At 34.8% G+C, this 23,582-nt stretch overlaps 1 protein-coding gene and 1 pseudogene across 2 annotated transcripts in view; both read left to right on the top strand.

The window, feature by feature from the left end:
• The window catches only part of LOC134473727 (keratin, type II cytoskeletal 8-like), a 68,403-nt pseudogene extending 49,393 nt beyond the window's left edge, over positions 1 to 19,010 (top strand).
• The window catches only part of Prkg1 (protein kinase cGMP-dependent 1), a 1,159,508-nt gene that overhangs the window by 713,674 nt on the left and 422,252 nt on the right, over positions 1 to 23,582 (top strand). The window lies entirely within an intron of this gene.

Below are 23,582 nucleotides of genomic sequence, written 5' to 3' on the forward strand. Positions count from 1 at the left end.
CAGTATGGCATCGCAAGCTTTTAATGATCTGGATCTGTTATTGCAGATATAGTTGAGGTTCTCAAAATTTTGACTGACAAGGTAAGATGTAAAATAAGTTAGTTATTTAGAAAAAAGCTACTTATTAGATAATGAGCACTAAGAGTTTTTTCCTCCTGTTCCTCCTTTTCTCCTTCTCCTTAATGAAAATAGCATAGACTTGGAAATATTTTTAGAATTTCATTTCTGTTCTCTGGTCTCAACAGAATAAAGGCAATTAAAAGTAACCATGTGAACATCGCATTGTCATGTGTTGTTCTCACTGATTTAGTATTTCTGTTTTTTCTCACTATTTCTTCTAATTTTTTATCTAATTCTTAGTCTCTTTAGAGTGCTTTTCACTATTACTCCAAAACTGGCCTTGTAATCTCAGTATTCACACTGTTGCTGGGTGGGTTAGCAGAGATTTGCAATTCCTTGCACTTGGGAGGCTGATCAGGACAATCAGATCCTCCTGCCTGTCTTCTTCAGTAGCTGGGACTATAGCTGTGTGTCACCACACCAGCTTTCTCTAACATTTTATTTCACTCTTATAATTCAAAATTTATTTGTATTTTACAAATAAGCTGATTCTTTAAAATATCCTCTGACCAGGCATAGTGGTGCATGCTTGTAATCCCAGCACTGGGGAGGCTAAGGCCGGAGAATCGCTGTGAGTTCAAGGCCAGCCTAGGCTACAAAGTGAGTTCAGGGTCAAACTGAGCTGCATAATGAAACCCTGTACAAAAAGACCAAAAAAATCCTTTACTTAGGAACTTCATGAAATCAATATAACTTACAATTTTATTTCTCTGCACATAAAAATTTTCAATGATGCTGGAAATCTTGATTTACAAGAATGCAAGTGTTCATTCATCGAACTGAAAAAGTTGGTTCCTGTAACTGCTCAAAATTGCTTCAGGGATGCTCTGGGAAGAGAAGTTTTGATTAGAACTGTATCTTTTCCGCTTTGACATTTTAGTCCTGCAAGCCAGGAGCATCATAATTTCCAAAATATGTCAAAGTTTAGATGGGGTAGGAATCAAAACCAAAACAAACTTCAACTTAAAGTTTTTTTCTTTTTTTAAGTGTGATTTACTTGTTTCCTGAAAAATTAGGACTCTTAACTCTGTTTCAGGCTATCAGAACTTCAAAAATTCTAAATTCTGATAAAACCCATAAGTATATACACATACATATTACATATGCATGGAAAAACCACATATGTAAACATGCATACACCCTGATATAGAAAATATATTAACAGATCAGAGAGTTTACCATTTCCAGCTACAGTTTTGCTCTGTGCCTCCCCTGTATAGCGAATCATCTCACCTCGTCTCACTGTTGAACTATTCCCACTCTTCTTTTACACGTTTCACATTGAGGCTCACAAAGGCTAGGTCATTTAAGTGTCACACAGCTAGTGTCATGCAGAGATAAATTTCTCTGCCTTAGAAGATTTAATTTTCAGCAAGTGGTCATCTTCTATCTGGAGCCCATCTGTGTACCCAGTTAAGAATTTCCGTTTTAGCAAAGAGAACAGAATAAAAAGAAAGTACAGACTTTTTATTGAAGGCTTTGTTAATCAAGTAGAGGGAGACTAATATTAGCTCAGTTGTTAATAGATCCAAAGTACTTTACTTAGGTCTTTATTAGAGAGTTGAAGCCTTTGTCTTTCAGCTGAGTAAACTGGGGCTTAGACACCTTGATTTACTTATCAGTGGTCACATGGCTATGAGTACCCAAATCATGATTGAAACTCTGGCCTCTTTGGCTTTCTGACTCATGATTTCTGTTTTTAAAATCATATTATCTAGTGAGAAATGTTGCATTTTGTTTTTTCCTTACTAAATATATATATTAGAAATAGATTAATTGGGTCTGGGGATTTAGCTCAACGGCATAAGCGCCTGCCTTGCAAGCAGGCAGTCGTGAGTTTGATCCCCGATACTGATAAAAAATGAAAAAGACAAAAAAAAAAAAAAAGAAATAGATTAATTATACAAAAATTAAGTGGGAAGATTTCCATTTTTATGCCTGTATCTATATAGTCATCAAATCTTACCATAAAAGCTTGTGTAAGCAATCAAAGTCTTAGATTCTTGTTACTATTTCTTTCCTAATGATTTAAATTAAAAGACCAAAAAAGAGAATGACTCCATTAAAATTTTTACAGAATCAATTCAAAGTTTCAGAAGTACAAAACAGTGTATTTAAACTTGGTCTTTACACATTCATAATTATTAATATTTTTCCAAGTGGGTGGATGCTTATCATATAAAAGAATACAGAGAAAATCAGTGATAATTGCTCATTCCTTTAATTTTAAAATATTATTTATACAAATTTCAGTGATTTTAAAAAATAAAATTGGCATGAAAGCTACTTAGTTCTGTGAAACTGTACCCCAAGGATTTTCTACAGAAATGTTTTCATGAAGAAAAAGGTCAGTATAAAACAGTAATGAGATGCATATTTCAGGATGTGCCTAAAAACTTGTGAATTATGTATAGAACCAAATATACAAATCTGAGATAAACATTGCAAGACACGTTTGGCTAGTTTGTTGATTTTAAGAATGACCAAATATCGATCCCCGGTACCGATAAAAAGGAAAAAGACAAAAAAAAAAAAAAAAAAAAAGAATGACCAAATGTTATTTTTATTTGCTATATTATTAATGTCCTTAAATACTCATTGTTATTATTGATACCTTTTCTGCAGAAAGATACTCTTGTATGACATCTTTTTACCCAATTTTAAAAAAAAATCTGTTTCAGAACAATATATTTAATTCAGTGACTGAAACTATTACTCTGTTGCAAGAAAAGTTACCTGTGTTATGGAAATGTTCCCAGGGGAGGTCATTAAACCCTATTATTAATAGCAATACAATTTCAAATCTCAACTTTCATACACTATTCACCCAGATTTTTATCATGCTGTCTTGAACTAACTGGTTGTTTCATTGCATGAATACCATGGTGGTCCAAATACCATAGCTGATGGATCCTCATAGGTGGCCTAATACCCTTCTTGAGAGAACCAAAAGAAGATTATGGCTCACCTTCATTTAAATTACCTATGTTGATGCTTCAAGTGAGTGCTCCCTATGATAACTTCCACTGTGAAAGACCTCGCTGTAGCAGCATTTTGAACTTACAAATATGGTCCATGGCTTATTGCAAGATTGGTGCAAATGTCAGAAAATGATTCAGGGAACAGAAATGCCTTCTCCTTTTCATTGCTGAAGAGGTCAAATTCTTTAAATTTTATCATTTTCACTCTTTGGTTATCTTTTCCCTTTTTCTATTTATTCAAGACAATTTTTTCTGGTTTTACACCTTTCTTTGTTTTAATTCAAACCCCAATTACATCCTTCTTATATGACCTTTAGCAAACTATTTGACTTTTTCTGTTGGTTACCACACTGAAGCAATCAAGAAACACTCTATTCAGTGAGCAGTGAGCAAAAATGAATTAATCTGAAGTAACATTTATCTGTTGTGAGATAAGGTGGTAACACTCATAAAATGATATTTTCTAAAATATTCATAATGGAAAAGAAAATATGCTAAATATTATAGTTTTCTGTTATATTTTTCAGATAGAACCACGATTCATTTGTTTAATAATCATGTTTAGCTGTTATCATCTAGAATTAGAATAAATTCAGAATGTGAGTCTTCTTAGCTACATTATTGATATCATAGAATCTAGAAGTTTCTGGAATCAGAATGATGCTGAGATAGTAATGGTTCAAGAGCTATTTTCATTAGTTAAATAGTATATGTTAATATATCATTTATCTTAAATGAGAAAGTTAATAGATTAATGAGTAAGTTTTTTATTGAACTCTGTTTAGAAACCAGGATCTATATGTCGAGGTGAGAATAACATGGCCTTATGTATTTTGAAACCCTGTGCTTCAGGAAATAACTGAATGTTCATAGAGACTCTCTACTTGACAGTTATTAGAAGGCTATAATTGTTTTAACAACACGTATTAGAATGATAATCTAATGACTATTGTAATTAGCACATTTAATACTCCCCAAAGGGCAAATAGTTTAATTTTAAATTAATTAATTCATAATTTGTACATTTTTACTCTAGGCAGTTAAATAATTATCTAATTTGTTTTATTGTGAAATAGCGAATACTTTTTTGTGTCCACAGTATGATAGGCACTATTCGGTTTTTAACATATACAATATACACTGTCTGCTCCCACACATTCTTGGTCCCCCTCCACCACTTGTGAAGTCTTTCATCAGAATGGTATATTGATTACAACTGATAGGCCTCTACCAACGTATCAGTGTTAACAAAAGTATGTATTTTACATTATGATTTATTCTTGGTGCTTTATGTTCTGTGGATTTTGACTAAAGTTAAATTGCATGCATTTCCATTATAGTATCACATAGAATAGTTTTACTGCCTTTAAAATCCTCTGAATTCAGTCTTCCAACCCAGCCTCTGATCTTTTTATTGTCTGCATGGATTTCCTTTTTCCAGAATGTCATATAGTTGGAGTCACACTGTACGAAGTCTTTTCACATTGGTTTCTTCACTTAGTAATAAACCTTTACATTTCCTCCATATGTTTTCATGGTTTGATAGCCATTTCTTTTTGGTACAGCATAATAATTCATTGTTTAAAGAAATAAAAGGTGTATCTATTTTGTGATTTATGGAAAGACACTTTGATTGATTCTATTTTATTTTGCTTAACTGTGCTTTTTACTGCGACTCATTATGCCCTATTCATAGTCAAGACTATATTTTATATTGTCCATTTCCATAGGCCCTGTCCCGGTAAGATTTCCCAGGGTTTGCCATCCTGTGAGGGTATAGAAATGAACCTCATATCAGAAAGGACATGTTTTGGGGGTGGTTTTGCTCATAATTTCTTTTCATAATTTCTAGAAGTGTGTCTATGTGTATAGGACAATCGGCTTGTTGCCATGTTGTAGGAGGATGGTACCACTGACCACTAAGTGCATTTCTACTCTCCATACTGGATTGTAGTGCTTCTAAGCCGGCAGGAGCCAGCATATGGTATTCTGAGCCTTACTTTGTTCATTTTTAAGCCTCTTTTACCATCCCCTTTAGTAGAAGACAGATTAATTTTAAAAAGTAAAGCAAAAAGTTTCAGAATGAATTGCACACAGTTTTTAATTCTATGAAAAATGCTTGGTGGTTTCTCTTTCTTTTCTTTTCTTTTTGGTACCAGGACTCCAACTCAGGGCCTTGCTACATCCCCAGCCCACTTGATGGGTTCATGTGAGTGTTAGTCATTTTTCTTTCAGTTTAATAAAACCCATTTTTGTTCTTCTTAACCTTTTTTAACAGAAAATTTTTATTTGGGCTCGCAGTTTTGGTGGTTTCTGTTCCTGATCAGTTGATTTCATAGGTTTTGGATCTGTAAACAAAGCAGCACATTGTGGCGGGGAACACAGTCACACACACATGACCAGGATAGAAAAAGCAGACAGAAGGGTTCCCATGTCATCTTCAAGGTCAGTCTCCACTAGGATTCACATCCTTAAAGGCTCTGCAACCTCCCAACAGAGCCTGAGCTGCAGACCAAGCCTTTAACACAGGGGTCTTTGGGTCATTCCAGATTCAAGCTATAGCAATATCAGATTTGACTCCCATTTTTATGTCTTCTGTGTCTAAAGGCAGGAAGAATGGTAATAGCTTCTTTTCCAGAAATAATCTTGTAGTTGTAAGAGCAGATATGTGAAACTGTAAAACCAACCAGATACCTGTTCCTTGCTTTTGTGATAGTGATAACCACTCCGCCAGTTGTCAATACTTTGGAGGGGAACTCCTGTGTATATTGGTTAATACCAGCAGCTGTTCTATCAAAAATAGGATGGTAATATTTCCAATGTTTAAAAAATTAATATGAATAGGTTATTGTTTCACTCTGTGTACTGAAAAGTATATGTTTGGAGTGGAGACAGAGGGAACAGGGTTTTATGTGGTGATTAGGATTGTCAGGTATCCATTTCAGCTACCCATTTGGATTGGCAGGCAACCAGATAGTTCAGTATTTGCCTTGTATTTTCACACACAAAAAATGTTACCTACTCAATGAGATTTTTCAGAGAATATTTGCAATAATCATTAAGTGTGTTTTCTGTTAAGTGCTCATTATCCTGTTGAATGATCATTTACAAGATTTCCTTATGTATTTTAATATTTTAATTTGAACTATATAGCAGCCTTATTTAGGAAATTCTTTTTCTTTTCTTTCTTTCTTTTTTTTTTTTTTTTTTTGCCTTTTTCCTTTTTATCGGTACCAGGGATCGAACTCACGACTGCCTGCTTGCAAGGCAGGCGCTTATGCCGCTGAGCTAAATTCCCAGCCCCAGAATTATTTTTCTTCCAAGGCTTGTCTTTTAAGCATCAATACACAAAAATCATCCCTCTGAGGTTCCCTTTTCTGTCATGCCTATCAGTGCATGCTTGTATACTCCTGCGAGATAACACATATAGCTAACCCAAATTAGAATCTACCTGCTATATAAATGGTCAGTCCTGCTATATAAATGTAAGTGACTGAATCATAATATAATGTGTTTCTGTTATCCTAAAAAAGTGTTATTTACCCCAAATCGTTGATGCCATTGACTATTCAACATAACCTTGAAGGGCCTTCTCCTCCGGGTGAACAGAATTGACTGAGAAGCTGTCTTTCTTGGCAGGCCGTACCATTTGTCTGGGATATTGCATGGCTAATGTCCTTAGCTGTTGCCCCTGGAATATTTTGCTGTTTTCAGTTGCCACTGGACTTAATATTCTAAATACTTTTTAAGTTTCCTTTTTATAATTTGCTTACCCTATTCATTTTCTAGTTATTGAATTTGATGTTTCACTGCCTCCTGATATGTATTCCAGTGTCTGTGAATTACTTTAAAACCATACCTCTTAAAGGCTCTTATGAAAGAGGAATTGGAGAAGGGAAATAAATGTGTGAAAGAGGCCCCATTGTATAAAACTTTTGACATAGATTTATAAACAATATCTAACCTGTGAAAGGAATATTTATCACTCTAAGAATTGCAGAATTTAAGATTTTAGAATTCATTCAAGCTTTTTTTATAGTCTAAAGATATTGGAAATATCTTCTTAGGAGAGACTGATACTAAAGTTATTTATAATAATTATTGTGCTATCTCTAGAGAACAGTTGCCTTCCAGAAATATTCAAAATTTTTGCCTTTTTTGTTGTAGTTTTTCTTTTACTCGGGATCACATGGTCCTTTATACTTTATAAATAACTTTTAAAAACCTTATGACTTGGTTATTTCCATTACAAAATGTTTTCAGTGTACCTGCATGGTGTTTATACTTGTAATCTCTAATATGACGAAAAATGACATTGGTTACAAAGCTTTTCTGTCGTGTTGCTATTTGAGAGAGACTGCTTCACTAAAGCCAGGAGTAAAATTACAGCAGGTGCAGTTTGAAGCCCTTACAATTATCCCAGATTACCTTTTCAGTGAAACACTGACAGCTCTGCAAAAACAATCTCACTATGCCAACATTTGGAAGTAGGCGGACGTTGCAAAATGTATTGTGATAACCGTGGTGTGAGTACCAAAAAAAAAAGGAAACAAAAAAAATCTTTTTATTGTTAATGAAAATTGTTGTTTTACTTGGTTCCTAAACATTAAGGCCAAACTTTGCACTGCACTTGAGGAAACAGTGCTGGCACATGGACTCTTAGTCATGGCAGATTCAGCGTTTGTTTTTAGAGGAACAAGTAAAGTTATAAGTAAAGAGTATACTTCCATGTGACTGTAAGGGTGACTGCCTTTAAGGAAACTTCAATGGAAGCTGTTAGAAGTGTCTGCAATCCCATTCTATAAACAAATGCCAAAAGTAATCATTTGTGAATATTCACCATCAGTTATGCCTGTAATCTTAGACCAAATATTTGTTTCCTTTCTCATCACCTGTCTGCTTCTCTCCCTACAAACGTGAGGTTTAGTTCAGTTTTGTTTTAGATGTAAAAAATAAATTCATAGAAATCCAAAGAGAAAAACATTTGTGTGTGTGTGTGTGTGTGTGTTTTCTTTTTTAAACATAGCTTAAGTAGGGTAAACAATAAAATCCCGACAGCGAAAAATGAATTCTGTTTAACACATACATCCTTATTTCCCATCTAAAAAAGGACTACTTAATTTAACCACTTCTAAATGATATATAAAGAAAGTATATATCTAGGTTTGATAAAGGCCAATCAGTTTCCTTTGTCTGTGTTCAGCTCTGTGCATTTCATTCATTAATATATTCAATGCTCATAACACCACTATGTGGCAATTTCTCTTACCAGGCTAATTTTACAGATGAAATGGAAGCACAGGGCAATTAAGTAACCTGCACCAAATCACACAGCTAGTTGAGCTTGGATTTGCATTCAGCAGCATGTTTCTTGAGCTCATATGTTTGTTTGATCCCTGAACCATATAGCTTCTTATTGTCTAAAAGTAAGACTTTGCTGTTTAAAATGTAATTCCTCGGTCAGTAGCATGACTGCCATTAGAGAATTCATTATCAGTGTTATATCTGGGGCCCCATTCCAGATCTGTAACATCAGAATCCTCATTTTAATAAGATTAGCAGGTGACTCATCCACAACTTGTTGTTTGTAAGGAGCTGATTTGAGACGCTTGCTATTTTAGGAAAGAAAAGAGTTCTCTACTCCAATTAAATTGCCTTGTTATTTTTCCTTCTGGTGTTGAATGTGTTGGATAAAGCTTGTGTTTAAGTGAGCTATCCTCTTTGTTCTTGCTCCTCATTGTCAGTTAAAAGCATGGGCCGGAAAATATTTTTGCTCATTTTCCTTAAATGTGGTCTCTGGGTCAGCAGCATCCATCAGCACAACCCTTGGATTTACTAGATCTGTGAATTGCAGGTCTCAGTCAAGACCTATTGGAAATGGAAACTGGCCACTGTGTTTAAAATGTCCTCTACATGGTTTTGATGCCCTCTGAATTTTGGGAGCCACCGCCTTTATTCTATTAAATGAATACTATTTGAATATTATTAATTATACTCACCATAGAGCCATCATTCGAATGAGAATTCCTTTGTTTTGCAAATGAGATGGTTTATTAATGTGTAGGAAAATGTGTGAGGTGAATTTCAGTTTCAATGAATACAACCCACAGTCTTAAAATTAGAAACACAGCAGCTTCTTGTAAAAGTCGTTAATTCTTTGGAAAGTCTCGGCTAGGTTGCTTGCCCTTGTGTCATCTTGATTAACTCTTTCTCCCTGCATTGTGACATTTCATTATATCTGGTTGCTGCTTTAACACTCCCCCTGTGAAAGGCCTTCAATTGCTTGGTTGTTCAGTGTGTTCTTTATCCCCACGCTGGCTGAGTTTGCCCTTTGGCAGAGCTCTGACTTCTCCATCTCCTTACCAATCAGTCCCTCAACTGTCCCACAGAGTCCCTTAGCTATCGCCTAATAAAGATTAACTTTACGGTGTGCATGCAGGATTGTGTCCTTCACCTATTCTTTCGCTGTCTGCCTTGTAATGCCATGTGACTGATGTGGAGATGAGTAGCCTCCTTGAAAATTCCCCACAGAATAATTTTTTTTTTTGCCTGTAGTATTTCAATGTATCTTGCAATAGGGATCACCCAGCTGTTCTTCACCATCAGTTGCTGTTTGGTGAGGTGTGCTTAATCCTGAAGCTTAGATTGGTCATCTCTTTCAATATTTTAATATAAACAGAATACTTATGCTTGTCAGAAAGGTTGAATAGTGTTACCTTGGGGTATTCCTAGGGAAACTAGAACTGCTATTTTGTTTTGTTTAAAGCACTATCAATGCATTTTACAACTAGCATAAGTCCTGAAACAGTTTTTGCTTTGGTAGTTCTGGAAGCATCTTTATTGAACTGTACTATATATTATGCACTATTGAACTGGGCTATATATTATGGGATATGTTTTCTTCTGGTAAGTTATTGTTATGGTCCAAATGCTTTATTCAGATATCCACCTGAAAATATAGTTACAATATTCAAATTCCTTCCATGATGAAATAAAAAATAATTTTGTCAGTCTAAGTCTGATTCTATAGATTCATTATTGTCAATTAGGCTGATAGTAACTTAGCTTTAAAAATAGTCATATTTCAATATAAAATTATATATCTTTTGATTTGTTTCTCATTTTTCCCTTTTAATATTGAAAAATCAAGTATATTATTGATGGGAAAAGGCCTTCATACGACAGGAGGTCTGTGAAGACCATGACTAACTAAAATAAATGCTCTTCTTATTTTTAGAATTGAGGTTGCTTATTTGGGTTGTTATTCTTTTGTCCTTCTTTAGGCTATAAAATTGTAACTTGATTATTTTAATGTGAAAACATTTTGAAAAATCTCAAATTGTTGTTGGAAATAGCTTCTTTATTTCATTTTGGCATTTTTCACTAATGCACTAAAAAATCTGATTCTGAAAGTAATCAGTTAAAGCAGTGAAGCCTGAACTGTATCGTCTCCATCTCTCATGGTGTGCTGCACCTTGGTTCTCCCATTATTTTTGTAATGTTTAAAATATATAATAAATGCATTCATTGTGAGGAATTAGTGCATGGGCATATTACTTCCTCACCCTTTTATATGTCTTCTCTTTTTCTTCCTTCTGTCTTCATCCCTAGACCCACTTTTTATCTCCATAAAGCCTATCTTCCTATTTCCTACTGTCTGTCTTCTATTTTGTTCTTTAAATTATTATACGTCGGGTGTCTTGTATAAGAGAAACTATGAAATATTTAACCTTCTTTGTCTGATTTATTTCTCTTAGCATTATTGTCTCAAAGAACATCCATTTTCCCATAAATGTCTCAAATTTATCCTTCTTTATGGTTAAACAGTACTCCACGATGAGCAATGTTGATTGTACTAAGAAAATAAATTTGGGGTTTCTATCAGTCTGTAGCAAAGTGAAGACGCCTGAGGTAATTGTTAGAGCAAAATATATTTTTATTTCTCTGATATGCAGAGTGAAATAAAATTTTAGTGAAGCCAGAAGAGTGGGCTGTTTCCTAAAGTTTTATGAATTTTGGCTAGGATCTATTAATGTACTGGCTAGAAGATGTAAGATTTGATAGGAGAACAGTATAGGATGGTCCCTCTGCTGTGTCTACACAGACAGGTGAGGGCTAGAGATGACTGGCATGTATTTCCCCCTTTTTAGGAGTTTATGGCCCTGAAATAAATAAATAAATAAATAAATAAAATATCTTTATTCTGGGAAGGGGATTCAATTGAAGGGCAGAAATAGGATTTTTATTTGTTATATATTTATAAGTTTATAGTCTACAAAGTAAGGTTTTGTTCATTTTGTTTATAACAAGAATTTGACTAGCTTTCATTTCCACCCCTTGCGTAACACCTGACCTTAACGTGGTCACTATTTTTCCTCAGAGAACACTTTCCTCATCCCTTGCACTTGGTTTGATCGTCCTGGGAGAGGCTCCCCACATACCTTTGAAGTTGCCAGTTAGCCTGGCACTCACTACATTGTTTTGATATTGCTTGGTTGATTGGCCTCGCTTCTATTAAACCATTGCATACTCCTAGGGGACAGGAAATATGTGTCATAATTAGTGTTATACGTCTGGTACCAGGCTTTCCTGGTTTTCCTAAGGATTTCCTAAATAATAACTATGGAACAAATACTTTTATTGCATTCAAGTATTACTTATGATTTCTCCACTTTCTTTTTCTTTTATGGAGCATCACTTCCAAATGACTCTATTGATTGTTTCAAGACCCTTTTCACTAAATCCTAATTTTTGACAAAGTAAAAAAAAAAATCTGCTTGGGATTTCTAGAAATGTGTTAGCTACTATGTAGCTAGTTTGCAAATGTAATTTATAGAAGTATCATATGGATCTAGACATTTTTGGTCAGTGTGTTTGGGATTATGTGATATATGAATTTGGGATATCCCTAAAGAATCTATGGAGGGTAAACTCTGGAGCTGTGAATCTTTGGCTTGATAATCCTTATAATATCACTTAATCTCTTTGTGCCTTTTTTCTGATAAAATAGAATCATTACACATTTTTCTAATGTAACCATCGTTTATGAAATTAGAAATACACATGGAAGTCTTTTAAAACTATAAAATTACATATATGCAAATTGCTTTAAAAAGACTTCAAAGTTTAATATCCTTTCAACATTTGAATGAGTGCCTCATGATCCTGACAACATGAGCAGTTTATAAGGCATTGGGATTCTTTCTGGGGCTCAGACAGAACATTCACAGTCTAGTTTGCCCAGCAATGCAGGCTGACTAATGACACACTCAAGAAGAGAGCTAGGAATATGTAGCAGGAGTGCATTATTATTGAAGAAAGAGGCTCTTGACATATCCAAGAACACACGTAAACTCAGCAGAGAGCAGGCTCAACAGATTAGAAGTAACTCTATTATTCTACATTTATAGCAGTCATCACTTCCTTTTCAGTAAATGCATGTGTTTAAGAGATATCTGTAAATAATTGTTTGTTTGCCATTAGGAGATTTGTCAAGGACAGATTTTATTTATTTATTATTCAGTTTATTGATACAGTTTAGATATATGTAATGTTTACATTCATCATAGGGAATTTGTACCTATACATGATATATCTTGATCCCTCTTTTTTCCCCATTCCTCTATTTTCTCCTCAAGCCCTCATCCATTACTTATTTTCAAAGCTTTGCTTCCATTTTATCCTTCTATTCTCATTTTTTCTTTTCCAGATTTTATTAAGCTCAGAGTTTATGAAATCTGGTGTCCAAACAATGTTCTCTCTTGCTTTTAACTGAAAAAAAAAAATCACCAAAGCTTACAACCTATAACATACTACAGTAAACCTTCAGAATAACTTGGTTTTGAGAAACCTTAGTTAGGAGGTAAGGCAGGGGACGGGTGATCTTGAAGAGACACCGCATAGCTATCACTAGAACTGGGTGAGTGGATTGCAGGAGGAAGGTGAATAATGCACCACCTGACCTTAGAGCATATAGTTACACCAGTCATTAAGTGACTAGTTGGTGTGCTGATTAGAATAACTCTGCAGTGCATTCTCAATTCATACCCTTTTGTGAAAATGATGTCCAGTGCAAGGAGCATGTTTAAGTTTTTTTAAGCAGAGGGTATTTTTGTAGAAATCACTTTTCCCCCTGAAGAAACCAGTTATCTTCTTTTAAAATATAGATGATGCTTTTGTTTTTCATTTGTGTAAATATAAGATCTATGAGTGTTCATATTGTGTAACAGCAAGCCATCCCTTGCATTCATATCAATTAAGGCTCATTTTTCTAATTGTTGAATAATCAGTTTTCTTTGAAACACGATGTGTTGTCAAGAAAAAAAAAATGCAAGAAGGAAAATGGCATCTCATAATGTGCCAAAGGCAGACGTTTGAAAATGTAACACAGCTGAGCTCACTTGACATTTCTTGGTGTTATCTGCTAGTGGAGAAGCCTGAGAACTTCTTTTCCCAGTGATTTTTTTCCTAGAATGCTGCCAACCTTACAGCATTACACATAATTTGCTAAAGAGGAGATAGGCCAAAAAGGAGCATTTCTATATCAGTCTACTAGTACTTAGACAATAAATGCCAAGCAGTATTGCATCTGCTTCTTTTAATCAGCCTTGTCAGTTTGTGTCTTAATGGGAGATTGCACCAGACAGAAGCATTGGTTTTCATATTTATTTGAGGGCTTGAAAGGGTTCATAAATGACAGCTGTTGAGTCTAGAAATAAGGTGCAGTGAACTGAAGTGAGGTGGAGGTGCACACTGAAAATGAAAACTTCTGAAACACATAAAGAGTGAGCTCTGAAGGTGAGATACACCAGGAGACTAACAGACATAATTTTTAATGCTCCATTTTTTCTCTGCAAGAAATTAGATTAGTTAAGAATACATCAAATACATGGCTTCTGGCATAAACACACCATGTGCAGAAAGAAAAACAGGATGACATAAGAACTAGGTAGGAAAAGGGAAACCCCCTCCTTGAAGAGAATAAATTTCAATAACATTTTTTAGTTAAAATTGCATAGCTCAATTTGTAAAGTTATTAGTGTGACTTTTCTGAAGATATTCACTTGAATTCAGCAAATACGTAAGCATATGTCTTCAACATCTTCATGCAGTGTTTAGGGAGGCAGCCTACCCAGCTGACAAAGGACTTACAGATGTAATATCCATTTCCTTAATGAGACTCAAGAACAAGTTTGTTGTTATGCACAGATGTGCAATGGCATTTATCATACATGCGCTGAATTTTCAAATGAGGCACACTATTCAAAATGTGCCAACTTGCAGGAAATTGTGTCCCCCTAAGGTGGCTGCCAACAAAACCCATCTTGGTAGCTTGCTAGAGATGGAATCTTATGATTAATGCCCAATACCTGATATTTGGATTGTCACTGATGTGAAATGGACTCTTTCACATACTGAAAAATGGATCTCATTTTCACCAAGCCTGTTTCCTTTTCTAAAGAATTGTAAACCATCTGCTTAATAATTTTTTTTATTATAGATATTTTTCTGGGATTTGACATTAATTAAATTAGATGGCACTTGTTTAAAATAGTACTGAGGGCTGCTCTGACATGAAGTGTGATGTTTGTGCCTTAGAGCACAGAGAAGAATATATGTTGGTTATTTAATTAGTATTTAGTGACCATTTACAGAGCTAGGTATAAAAGATGAGCCAGATACATCTCTTACCTTCAAAAGCTCTGTGCTGCTGTAAGCCTTGCCTTATCTTTGCCACCTTATTAACAACTGTCTGTCATTCTTTATCTTAATATTCTCTCTTACCTCACATCCTGCCTGCATCTGGATGCAGTTTACCAAAATGGTTCTTTTTTACTCATAGAGTCATTGCCATGGCTACTCTAAATTTTTGTTCTCTTTTTTACTTTCCTTAGAATTCATTGTCCCTATTGTGTAGGTTAGTTCTAAGTATTTTTTCCTATGAATTTATAAAATAGTAACATCATTCAAGCTATTGATGATTGAATTGTATTTTATTTCGTGTGCCATTTCTCTCACAACTGAAAATAGTTTCATGAAGAATACATTATCTCTGTTTGCAAAAAACATAATTAAAGTTTGAGGCAATCATCCAAGGCTACACAGTCTTGTAGGATAAAAGCCAAATGCTCACACCAGCCACACTTTAGATTCTCAACTGTCACTGTAGAATGTTGCCTCCAATCTTTAGTTTATTTTAATCACAGTCTTTAAATTTGTACAAAGAGCATTGACTGAGACACCATTTCTTTGTTGAAGTGAATAAATGATATCCCCTGTGTTCTAGATCTTTGGCCTTTTGATGTGAAGTCTGCTCTAAACCATCATCATTTGGTAGAGTGCCACACAAGGAAGGTAGTGCATCCTCAAACTATCTCTATATGTTCAGTTGCTGTGATCTGTACTGCACTCCAGTTCCTACACAGCTTTTTATTACAAAATGTAGCAAACTTCTAACTCTTGATTCAAGCTTATCTTCAGCTCTATTATAAATAGCTCCAATGCACTTACTGGTAATGTTCAATCAGCCCACCAAATATTTTAGATGGCTTTTGAATTTTCCTTTCTTCTTTTTCCAGACCAGGTATCCTCAATTTGTTCGCTATTTTCACAGGTCATTTCTTCTTCATTACTGAGTCATTTATTTACAGGGAAGCATTTGTTGAGTGATGGAAAAATGCGAAAGCACCCAGAGTAGACTAAGGTAATAATTTAGACACATGAATAGCAGTAAAACAAGATAAAGTGGTAAAAGTCACAAGACAGGTACAAGCAGAGTGTCGTAGACATTTAGAGAGAGAAATTATAGTTTAAGTAAATGTGAATGCCCTCACAGATAAAACAAATTTTGGCTTTGGTTTTGTAAGCTTACCAGATTGCTTTACAGAAATTAAAGTAGTTGAGGTAAAGACCAAAGGAATGGAAAGGAAGGCTGGACTTGGACACTATCCATTAGAATCTTTGACTGAAATAGAGATATGGAAGAAGCTGCTAAAAACCTATTTGTGGCTGGATATGTGGATGAAGTGTTGGGATGAACAGATTTAGCTTTATGTAGGACAGTAGTAGGGAGCTACTAAATGTTTTTTGAAGTAATAGGATTAGAATAGTGCTTTATGAAGATCACTCTGTAGGACTGATTGTCATAGTTTGTTACTTTGAAACCTGTGTTTCTTTCTAGGTAGTTAATAAGGTAGCCTGTGATATTTTTTCACAAAGAGCATTTTCACCTTCACCTTTTTTTTAATCCTATGTAGGCCCTTGACTCCTTTTACTCTTGTTCCCTAATTGATATCTGAGTTATACAGAATCTTCTTGTTCCCAAGGGGTGACTTCCATCTTTCTTCAGGATCTTCTGCCTAACATACCTGATCTTTGCTCATTCCACAGTTTTTTTAGATGACCTAAGTTTGTTATTTTTTTCTTATTCCTCCTCATCCTGACTCCACTTAGCTAATTCCCAGCCTTCATGACTGATTTTTGTATAGAGCTGTGTTATTAAAGATTTTTCTGAGTAATTTACTTTTGGTGTAACATATAATGAGATAATTCAGCGTATTTTTGTGAACAAGCCTTCAAGGAGAAAGATCAGGGTAGTTGGGGAATTTACATCTTCTGTTGTCCCAGTTTGTATCTCTAGGACTTGTTACACCAAAGCAGCACCTCTGTTTTGGTGCCTGTGGACTTCCTCCAAGAAACAAGGAGTCATGATTAGAGTTCTGCCTTAATCACATTAACACTGGAACACTTGATTCCTCATCCAGGACTGTCCTGGTTGTCCTTTGACACAGCCATCAGTGGCACCTAGCACAGTTTGCACAGCTTTGGTTTTTAATGTTGACTTCTTCATCACTACTTGGAGTTACTATTCATGGAAAGTGGGGCCTGTGGAATGAAGTACAATGGTCCCTGAGCTTTGTCACCAAAAACCATGTAAAGACAGAGGGTACATCCTAGCTTGTGGGGATTTTGGAGGGGAACACTGTGAGCCTGACCAAGAGATGACAGTTGGGAAGGGAGAGATGAGGAAAAGGCCAAGAAGAGCCTGCCACAGGTATAAATAACTTGGGAGCTCCATAACTGTTAAATGCTTGTGTTAAGATTTGCAGGCATTTTGTGCTACTCTTTAAAGAATGTCCTCCACCTCAGTTATGGGGTCAGATTTATATTTCCTTTTGTTCCTTTGGCTTCTGAGCATTTAATGAAAATAAGTAGAGTGGTCAAATGGGTCAGAAAAGTAGAATAAGAATAACTGAAAGTTTGGGAAGCACCTCTTAGCAAAAAAGAAACAGACGTTGCAATCCAAATGACACCGGCTCTTAATGATTACATGTGCAACCTAAGCCTTTCAATGACTCAGCCTTTCGATGACTCAGTTTTTACATTCATAAAAAGAGAAGAAAGATATCTGATAGAATAGATGTACATTGAATATCTGTTAACACACAGTGTTCTTGTCAGTGCATAGTATTTAATAAGACTTGCAAAATAATAAGTATTATAAGACCTTTATCCAAATATATCATCATCCATGTGCTCTTTGTAAAATCTTTAAGTTTCAGAAGTAAATTTAAACTTTAAAATCAGGTTAGTTTATTGCTTTCTGGTAATTTTCAAAAGTCACCATTTGGCCTTTATAAGGTTCAGAATTACAAAGTATGAAGTCAAGCAGAATTGAGAGAAAGTTCTGTATTATTTCTGTCTGCTTCTTTCTGGGGTAACCCATTATACTGTGTTCTCCCAAGTATATGAATATCATGAAATTAGTGATGTTTTTCTAATATCACATTTATGAAAATGATTATTATTATTTGTGATGTCCAGTTTTACAACTCATCCTCTTAGATAATATTAAAATGTTACCATGAATATATTCAATCATTAGCACGACATCAACTATTTCATTAACAAGGTGACTTTTTCCAACAAGAAAATTTAAAACATCCTCCAAATTAACAGTGGATGTTTTGTATAGTGAAGACATTGATGTGTTCCATATGCATTGTCAACAGCAAATGGTCTCTTCTAATTATGTAGCATTAGTTGATGAACATTCAAGCAGTTGGAATTTAGCTTAGGGCCAACAGATGCCTTAATAATGTTGGAAACTGGTTGCTGCTTCAGTGGAGCCCCTGAGGTCTCTTCCATGTAACCAATTCTGTCATACTAAGTATTTGAGTGATCACAGATGATTCAAGCTTCAAGAAGTGAGGTATGGCATAATGCTTCAGGAATACTATGGCGTACATAAAAGTGGCTCGTGGTATGAGCCGGTGCTCTTTCATGATGAAGTGAGGTAGGAGAGTAAAGTAATGATATTTTCCTTTTATATAAAGTAATGATATTTTCCTTTTAATGATATTTTCTGAGGGAAGCCCTCAGAAACTTCGAACCTTTTAAAAAAATAGATCAGGAAACATTTAACAATAAGAATGTTCCTTAGGAAAAAAAAAACAAAAAACGGAGCTTGACTCGAGAAAATGAATTATTCCAGAATCATTGTCACAAGGCTTTTTTCCAACTAATGTCGGAAAAAGTTGTTCAAACACAATTTGGAAAATACTCTGTCCTAATAGGGATTATGATGGTTTATAGAGATTTACCAAAGTAATATAAGACAAAGAAGGACTTTATATGGAAAAATATATCCGACATGAATAAAACTCGATTTAAATACATTTTATGAACTCTTATTTGTGCCATTCCAGGGAACAAGAGAAGTGTTGATAAAGAAATAACAATGTGTTATGCATATTGATGATCAAGAACACTACTGTTCAACAGAAATGTAATGTGAACAGGATATGTGATGCTGTGTTTTCTGGTGGCTTCATTAAATAATTGAAGCAAATAGATAAGAAAGTTTATTTTTATTTTAAATACTTCCTCATCCAAAATATTATCATTTTAACATTCAATCAATATTAAATTATTCAAAATATTTTTATATCATTTTTCATACTCTTCCGAATTTTTTTTCTGAATCTTTTTGAATATGATTTATGCTTATAGCAAAATTCAACTCACAATAGCTATATATAGCTAAGGACTATTATATTGAACAATGAAGATTTAAAACCACCAAAGGCTAGGCAAATATAAGGAATCTTGCAAAAAATTTGCTTGGAAGAGCATGGAAAGTCAAAAACTATCAAAGATACTATGATGGTTCATTTTATTGTAAACTCGATTAAGTTAAGCAACACCCAGATAGCAGGTAAAAAAATATTTCCAGGTGTGCCTAGACAGTGTTTCCAAAAGAGATTAGCATTTGAATCAATAAAATGAATATAGAGAATCTACCCTCACTGGAGTAGGTGGGTGCCAACCCATTCATTGAGGGCCCTAATAGAACAAAAGCACAGGAGAAAGGAAAGTTTGTTGTTTTTTGACCTCTATAATCATGTAACCCAATTCCCATAATAAGCACTGACTTATATATCTATATCTATATAATCACATGACACCATTTTGATCAATAACATATGCAATAGAGGTGGCATAAAATTATATTGCCTAGTAATGGTCTAGCTACCTTAGCTTACTTAAGCTCATTTTGTGATAGTTGCACAATGATGAAGTCACTTAAAAAGTGCATTTCTGAATTCATCTAATCAATTTTTAGTTTGTTTTGTGTGGTGGAATGTACATAGCATTAAATTTATCATTCTAAACCTTTTTAAGTGTGCAATCCAATGACATTTAAGTACAGTCACATTGCTATTTTCATCATTACAGGCTAAAATGTTGTAACTAATTAAACAACTCTGCTTTCCACACCCTCTTTGGTCCCTGCTAACCTCTGTTTTACTTTTAAATTTTATGAATTGGATGATTCTAGGTCTCTTCTGCCTGTTAAATTAGACAATATTTGTCTATTTGTATGTGGCTAATTTATTTAGCGTGCTTTTAAGGTAAATCTGTGTTATAGTTTGTATCAAAATCTCATCCATTTTAAAAGCCAAAATATATTTTTAACACTTTTTTCCCCTCAAAGAACATTTGCACTCTTGAATTTTTCAGCTATTGTAAATAGCTGTGAATATTTGTGCACAAATACTTCTTTGTGTCTCTATTTTGAGTATGCACTATTTTACCTTTCTACTCCTAATATGAAAGTGTTTCAGCTTAGCCAGCTCTTCGCCAGTACTTATCTTGTCTTATTAAACAACAGCCATTCCAATGGGTGTGAAGTGGCATCTCATTGTGGTTTTGATTTTCAAATATTTAGTGTTTGAAAATATTTCATACCTTTATTTTCTAATTACATATCTTCTTGACCAATATCAGATACATATGAAAGGAAAAATTATGCTCAAAATATAAAATTTACTCAGCTGATGTTTGATAATGTTTCTTTCACTTTATATTGTACCCCTTAATGTATCTAAAATTATGTGAGTGTGAAAGTACTTGTCTTCAGGCTCATAACAACCTGGTATATTTATTTATAGAAGGCAAATATATATATATATATATATTTATATATATGTCTGTCCCAAGTGACCTCATGATGTTATTTGAGCTTTTAGTTTAGCATAGTTTATTCCAAAGCATCACAAATAGCTTATGGATATAATTTTATATTTATAATATATAAGTAAAAGTATTACAAGGTTATTTGACTCATTAGAATTCATTAGATTGGTCTATGATGTTCATGGTTATTTCCCTTACAAATTATTTGCAAGTAGACCTGTACATCTAATAATATAAAAATATATTCATTATTCCATTTCCTTTCATATGAATGGGCTCCAAAGATAGGGTCAAATTTCTTCTCCCTGATATGTCTTATCTAAGATCCTTAATACTTTTCAAGCTTATCCATCTTTCTAGTTTTATTGCTATTATCAAATTTTACCTGCCTGAAGAATTATAACACTGTTAATTATCTGCATCTATCTATATCTGTATCTACCTCAGCCTCTATCTCTTCTGCTAAGTCCTGTTACTGCTAATGTAGCCTTTTTGAAGTGAATCACATGCCTTACCTCCTCCAGTGCCTTTTCCCCACTGGCTTACAGATTTAGATATTGCTTGCCAGCAAGGTATACAGAAAGCACAGGCATCCACCCATCTGTGCTTTTCTTATTACTTGATTTTCTCCTCTACCTACTTCTTACCCCATACAGAATCTCAGCCTACACTGGACCACTTGCACTTTCCTCCAATAATTATCTTCTCTTCTTTACATGTTCTGATAAGACCCCATTATGAAAGTATTTGTCGTGGTGATGCAGGGGGAGACATTAAAAATACCTCTCAACTCCTTTGGAATACTTAATTCTGGAGCGAAGTGTGGGAAGCTACTGCTGAGCTCAGTGTTAATGCTTTAGTTGCTGAACTGTGGAGCTTCTAGGGGATTGTTGAAGTAGGGTCTGGGGAACAGTTAGAGAACTCAGGACTGTTTAGTAAGTGGTATAAAACTATTTTTAGGGTTTAAACAACAAGCAGAGCCATATGGATACAAAAAAGTGCAATTTGCTCCCTGCCCACATCACTCTTGGGAATTGAATCAAGGACATCACACATGGTAGGCAAGAGCTCTACCACTGAGTTACACTCCCAAACCCAAAGCAGGGACTATTTGTTTATGTTTGAGACAAGGTCTTGTTATATATTTCAGTACAGTCTTGAACTCACGATGCAGCCCAGGTAGGCCTCAAACTCATGGTAAATGTCCTGCATCAGTCTCCTTAGTGCTGGCATTATAGGTCTGTGCCATCATACCCATCTGGGGACAGGGCTGCTATATACATATTAATCACTTGTAGCTTTGCTATGGATATCTTCATGAAAAAAATTCAAAGCCTAAAATATACAACAAATGAAATCATTAATATTAAAATATTTTGATAAAATTTAATTATAAATGGTGATATAACAATCTATTAAAGTAAGATCTAAAGGGAGGTCTAGTAACTTGTGATTTCAAAATAATAATAAGTATGAATTATACTTAAGAAAGCTGTAGCAAATGTAGGATGATGTGAAAAATAGCTATGGTTTCTATTGATGATAAATCACTTGCTTATATTTAGAATTGAAACAAATGTTAAATTTTTTCTTCCAAGATAGTAAAAATAAAGGCATTGTTTTCTCCATTCACATTCAAGAATCCCCTGACATAAATCCAAGAACTTCTTGGAGCTCTGTGGATGGCAAGTGCTTAGTTCAGGCTGTTAAAACAAATGCCACTGACTGGATGGCTTAAAAACGAACATATTTCATACAGTTCAGCAGGCAAAAATTCCAAGATCAGGGAATCAACAGTTTCTGGCTTGTGGCGCCACCTCTTTACCTGGTTAGGTTTTCTTATGGCTTTTCTTTGGCACATGCATGCAGAACAAGAGGTGAATCTTATGTATCTATCTCTTTTAATAAGGCCACTAATCCCATCATGTGGTCATCAGCTTTACCCCTCACCTCCTCATAGCATCAGTTTGGTGGTTGGGCTTCAACTTACTAATTTAAGGTGACATAAACATTTACATGGTTGTGCATGCCTATAATCCCACTGCTTTGTAGAACTGTTTCAAACTGGAGCTGAACCTCAACTACACAGTGAATCCACAGCCAGAAGGAACTAAATAGTGAAATCCTGTCTCAATAAAACAGAACAAAATGATAACAAAAAACCCCCACTAAAAGCGATAAAAGCATTCAGTATATGACACCAGGTAAAAATCCCTAGCTTAGATGGATGCGTTGTGAAAGCCCTTCTCAGTCCCTCCTCACAGAGTGTGTGATAATTTTTCTGTATATTCAGAAATATCCCCCTGTGGTATCACTTACCCCTCAGTTTGTTTTTCCTCTTGCATTAGATTAGGAATCAGTAGGTGTTGTCTGTAAAGGACCAGAGAGGAAACATATAAGGATATGCAGTGCATATGGTCTCAGTCTCACTGACTCAGTTCAGCCAGAGACAATATGTAAATGAACGGGCATGGCTGTGTTTCAGGAACACTATCATGCACACTGAAGGTGTCCAAATATAAACCTATTTATTGAGAGGAGACACTACAAAAACAGACCAAAGACCAGATTTGGTACAGAGAATAATTTTTGGTTCTCTGCTCTAGAAGACAAGTGTCCTGAGGGCAGGGATTTTAAAGTTTGTTTTCTGCCTCCACCATCCAGTATGGTGTCTGCCATATTGGTGCAAGATAAATAAATGCTAAATAAATATTTCAGTCTATCAATGCTTTTGACTTGCGCGTACTTTCTCAGTATTCTTGTCGAATTTGAATTGGAGAGCAGATGAAATCCCCAGAAGGAGAATTTAAGCTAAATCCACATTTGTGGTCTCTTGGTGTTGCATCATTCTGCAGTCCCTGTCTCTGTAATCGCTGTGTTGTTTTCTGTGCTAACAGCAACACTGGTGTACCTGTGCACTTAGAGTCCTGAAAGCAACTGGAGTTTATGTTTGCTCCTATATAAAATATGACCTTGATTCAGAAAAATTATGTGCATATACTT

Source organism: Cavia porcellus, unplaced genomic scaffold (genome assembly GCF_034190915.1).
Source record: "Cavia porcellus strain 051 isolate PalLab524CR breed Dunkin Hartley unplaced genomic scaffold, mCavPor4.1 scaffold_28, whole genome shotgun sequence".
In the NCBI taxonomy this organism is placed as follows: domain Eukaryota; kingdom Metazoa; phylum Chordata; class Mammalia; order Rodentia; family Caviidae; genus Cavia; species Cavia porcellus.